Genomic DNA, 6,000 nt, shown 5'->3' with positions numbered 1-6,000 from the left:
GAAAAAGAGAGAGTACAAAAAAAATCCCTTCTTTATTTGGTTTGATGAGATAGAAAATAAGAGCACATCCTTTTCGGATCAAAAATAAGAAAGAGAAAATGATAAAATACGGTGGAAATTTATAATGTTACCCTCAAATTTATAATGTCATTTTCAAAAAAAAAAAAGTGCGATTATCAATTTAGAGAGTGACATTATCAGTCTTATATCGAATTGATTTTACCACCCCAGTAGATTGGCATTATCAATAGTCAATACAATTCTAAGCGTTGTGGAAAAATTCCTTTCTTTTCTCACATTTTCCTTTCCTTTGCTCACCTTTCACAAGTTTCAAACAAAACATATTTTTCCATTCATCTGTTTGGTTTTAGAGGGGGAAAAAAAAAACACAAAACAAAGTACTCATGATAGCACTGAAATTTCCTCTTTATCTGTCACATGTGTTTTTTCGTTATTCATTTGTTCTCGCCTTCCACGAGTTTCAGACAGAACGTAAAAGAAAAATCCTCCTCCATGGTTTGGTTTGAGAAGACATAAAGGATAAATAAAAGTAATAATGGCTTTTGTTGAGCGGACAAGAGTTTACGTAAATAATGAAGATTGAATAAGAGTGGAGATGAAATGCATGTATGAGTTATGATAGGGATTAGCTTATGAGGTTTCCTGCTAAACGCAACATATTGCACCACAATGTGCCCGACATACTCATGCATCAGTGTTCCATTGGTTGGTTAATGAAATGCTATTTTACTAACAATCAATAAAACGATGACACGTTATCATGTTGTATATATTGTTTTATTAATAGATTTATTCTTAGCTTGTACTTAGCTAGGGTACAGTTGATATGACCGGATAAATGCGAGTGGGTAAAAATAGAAAATGTTATAAATTACTTGGTTACTTTTGTTGAATCATTGTCTTGAAAAAACAAAAATTTAGCTAATACTATAACTTGGGATATTAGCTAAGACCACTCCAAGGGAATAAGTACTTTTTTTTTTAAAAAAAATCATCGAAAAGGGTGGGAGGGGGCGACTAGCGTAGCAACTCCTCCCTGAGCATGACCATATGGGTAACGACCCGAATTTTTGCCCTATTTTTTTTTAATACAAATTTGAAATGTTAAAACTAATTCAATAATTAGTTAGATTTATTAATTAAATTACAGTATTATGTGTATATTTGATATTACAAAAAAATCGTATTCGAAACATATTATATTTTAGAGATATACATTCATCCATTGTCTTTCGTATCTAAACGCTAATTAGAATTCTATTGAAACTATATCTTTCTCTCCTCCCGAATTCCACCACCTCTATACTTCTCCTCTATAAATACCTCTCTCCTCTCTCACAATACAATACTCGTAGTCCTCTACAAAAACAAAAACAAAAAAGAAAAGAGGGATTCGATTTTCGTCCATATAACGTCCCTCTATTCACGGCCTGTTTCCTCGTAGTTGCTGTCGTTTTTAGGCCTAAGTTTCTTCAAGAAAGTTGTAGAGGGCGCGAGAGCTTCGATTTCGACCCAAGAATCGCCCAAAACGGTCAAGAATTGATAGAGTTATCGCCATTCAAAGTTAGGTAAAATTCTCGGATTCTGATTTCCAGGCAGATTTAGCGATCATTCTAAACTTCCATTTTTCTACTACTTAGAGTGGTTTTCGGGCTTAGACTTCTTCATGAAAGTCGTAGAGCGTTTCAAGATCTTCGCGAGAGATACAAGAATCATCCAAAACGGCAGATGTTTGGTCAAGTTATTACAGCCCTAAGTTGCTGCTAGAATATCAATCTTTCGCCACCAAACGAAAACCCATCGGACTCCACCGAATTGCTTTGTCCGGATTAAAGGTATTATAATCCCTCCCCTGCCTTCCCTGAGTATATTGAGGTACTATGATGTTAGTTTTTATGATTAGAATCGAAAAGAATCGAAATTGGAATCGAACGAATATAATCCAGTTTTTTCGAGAATGCACTGTTCACTGTTCACGGGCGTGAACACTGTTCACGTTTTTTTGGGCTTACTGTTCATACCCGCTGGAAGTAAAAAAATGGCAAAACAATTACAGTTATCCCCCTGGACTTCTTGAATTTATAATTTTGGCCACATGAGATGTGTTTGGGTGGTTTTAACTTACGTGTTATATATGAACGATAATGAAAATAAATGAGTTGCCTTGGTTTAGTGTTAATTGAATATGATTCTTATAATAAATAAATAGAATGATGAAGGATTATTAGTTAAATTATTTGTTTGATAAAATTTCTCATTTATTTAATAAATTAAGGGCATTGGCCCAATCATAAGACTCTACGTGCTTTACTTACTCGCACAGTACCAATTGCTATGTTTGCTTTCCCATTAAAATATATCATGTTTACTGATTATGTTATTATGGATTCATGATTATTGTATTGTTGAGTCGGACTTAGATTCGTTTGGTGATTTCAATGAGAAATTAGTAGACGTTGTTATAGTTAATGAAAAAGGAAAAATAGATGAAAGTTGTGGGCTTAGCAGGACCTCTGGGGTAGCCTAGCAGGACCTCAGGTATTGAGGGTAGCCTGATAGGACCTTGAGGGTAGCCTGAAAGACCCGGTGTAGCTAGGGTGGCCAAGCAGGACCTTAAGGGTAGCCTGACAGGACCTCAGGTATTGAGGGTAGCCTAGCAGGACCTTGAGGGCAGCCTGATGGACCTAGAATTGTGAGGGTGGCCAAGCAGGACCTTAGAGGTAGCCTGACAGGACCTCAGGTATTGAGGGTAGCCTAGCAGGACCTTGAGGGCAGCCTGATGGACCTAGAATTGTGAGGATGGCCAAGCAGGACCTCAGGGGTAGCCTGGCAGGACCTCAGGTATTGAGGGTAGCCTAGCAGGACCTTGAGGGCAGCCTGATGGACCAAGAATTGTGTGGATAGTCTACTAATACCTCGTGATATTGAAGGTAGCAGAACATTTGAAATATGTTCAATAGAATTTTGAGTTTGAAAAAGTGATGGATACTATGGTGCAGGTAAGATTATGAAATGTGAGATTCAAAAGAAGTTAAATTAAAGGCTTGCTAATGGATTTATTTATTTAATGCTTGTCGTTCTATTATGAAATTTTCATACGAATTGTGATAAAGCTGCTTAGCTGTAAAGTAAGGGGTTGGTAAGGTTGGGCTTTTATTCTACTGAGTGAATTATCACTCACGGATACGTTTGTATCCTGGTAAATCGGTTGCTTCGGCGATCAATTTGCCAGAGTATGTAGGATTCAATGGTGGAGCAGTTTGACACAGGAAGAATACTAGGGGCGGAGACCGAGTATGCTTGGGATCTGTATCAAGACTAGAGTCGCTCTGAAGTTATTTCAATAAATTGCCAGGTTTTATTAAAGTTAAATAAATATTTTTTTTTTTGAGTCAGTATATTCAATGAGAAGTCGGCTCAATGCTTGTCAAACTAATGTTTACCTTTGAATAAAAGTTTTGTATTTTCAATTTGAGTTGAAATAAAAAAATCCCTATACTGATACTTCCGTGTGTATTTGGTTGACTAAAGAAATCTTTTTCGAAAAATAATAATTTATGCTGCCGATATTCGTTTAAAATATCGGGGCGTTACAATATGGGCTCCTGACCCTCCATAGAATGTCCGGTTCGAGCCATAGCTACCGTCCAGGAGAACGAGCCGTCACCACGGCACCACCTAGTGCACAACAGGGAGAAATCCCCCTCTTCGGTCCAACTACGGGTTCGAATCAAAGCCTATTAATGGCACTACCAAGTACATGCACATATGTGCCTCCCGAGACTCGAACCTGCACAACTGTTAAAGAGAGGTGGTGACTCCCACCAACTGGGCTACCACCTCGGTGGTTAGAGAATAAGTACTTCCCTCCTCCTTTCTCCACCTTCCATGTCTCACTATAAAAAATCTTCTTCCTTATAACAATCTCTTCCTTCTCTCATTCTTTTCCTTCTCCCCCTAACATACGGGACCTAAAGTATTTGGCACAGTAACAAATAACAAAAAAAAAAAAATTACTTATACTTTTCTCTTATTTTCTTTCTTAGTATATTTTCTTTCATTTTCAAACACAAAGCAAAATTTATTCCGAACATAATTCAAACGACAACACAACCGCTTGTCTTCAATCTATTTAAGTGTCATATTTTCACTTACACGAATTAGTTAACAAAATTTCCTTTCGATTGCACTATTTTTGAAAATTTAAAAAGGTTTTTTTGTACAATCCAAATTAGTGTTACTAGCTAAATGTGTTTTGTTTATAGTGGGGAAAAAAAAGTTATAGAGAGAAAAAGGAGATAGAGATTGATAGAGAGTAAAATAAAAGAGAGAAGAAAGATTGCATGCCACAAACATGCACAAAAGTGTAAGAGAGAGAAGAGGAATGAGAGAAGAGGTAACAGATAACTAGCGTGAATGAGTTCGTTTTATTTTTTATTGTGTAGTAATTATTGATTTATGAATATAGTAAAGTGTTTGGATGTTATGTACATAATAGAATTACTATGACATAGAAGTGTTTCAATACTCCATTCCATTAGCAACTTTTAGGACTTTTTTCAATTTTGTTCTTATTTGAATTTTTTTTCGTGTTTCTGAATTTTATGCCTCACTTTTTTGATGAATCAGAAAAGTAAAAAAGTGAGACGTAAAACTCAGAAACGGAACAACACAACAAGGTACAATCTCAAATTCATTTGAACTTTTTTCTCGAATTGTGTCTCTATCATTCATTGAATTGTGTCTCTAGCATTCATTGAAAATGAATAATGATAGAAAGCATTTTACTTAAGGGGAAATCTATGGTACACATGGTATACCGTATGTCTAAATTACGACAATTTGTGATTTTCATTATGCCGATTTTTGATTTTCTAATGCATATTTATGGTGCTAGTTACGACTTGTACTTTAAAATTTACCTGTTGAACAGGTCATTAGCAGGTTATCCATAATTAAAAAATATTTTTATTATGTAACCATAATTATTGATACCAAAATTCATAATACTTGTATCCCAACCAAATATATGCGTACAATATCAAAAATTAAATAATGCTACCCATAAATGTTATGAAAAACACCATAAATTGGCATTATCTTACCACATTGAATTGTACAAAAAATTCTTTGATTCATATGATATTTCGTAACAAAATCAAAAATTGTCGTACCAAAATCAACAGTTGTTATATCCAAGCCAAAAATATTTGTAAAATACCACAAATTTTATAAAATAACCACAATTGTTATGACAACACCTAAAATTGTCATTTTCTTACCACAACGTGTTGTATCAAAAGAAAACAAATAATGTAAATACCACAAATTATGTAACAAATCACAAATGTTATGACAATACCATAAATTGACGTTTTCTTACCACAATGTGTCGTACCAAAGGAAATTGATTAAAATATTCCATAATAAGACATGTCTAAAATACCACAAATTCAGTAATATAACCAAATTTGTTATGACAACACCATAAATTGACGTTTTCATACCCACAACGTGTCGTATAAAAAAAATTCAATTAGCTTGTTCAGTTAACGATAGTTATAATCGGTAAAATACCATACCATAATTAAATAATATAACCACAATTGTTATAATAAAATCATAAAGTGGCGATACCTTAACACAACCTGTCGTATATTTTTTTTTGTGATGATATATTCCATAACAAAATAAAAATGTCGTAAAAAATCCACAATAGTCATACCGAAGCAAAATATATACGTAAATTAAATACCAAATATTGAATAAAATAATCACAAATATTATAACAATACCATAGATTGTCGTTACCTTAGCACAATGTGTTGTACGAAATTTAACCTAATTTTTTTCAATTCCCACCACATAATTTTTTCAAAATTTGAAAATTTCCACCATATTATCTTAATTTTCAATTCCCTCCACACTATTTTTTCAAATTTTAATTTTTCCTACACAATACCTCAATAATTTAAACTA

The sequence above is a fragment of the Rhododendron vialii genome, chromosome 3a (genome assembly GCF_030253575.1).
Source record: "Rhododendron vialii isolate Sample 1 chromosome 3a, ASM3025357v1".
Taxonomy (NCBI): domain Eukaryota; kingdom Viridiplantae; phylum Streptophyta; class Magnoliopsida; order Ericales; family Ericaceae; genus Rhododendron; species Rhododendron vialii.
Note: the sequence above shows the minus strand (reverse complement) of the source record.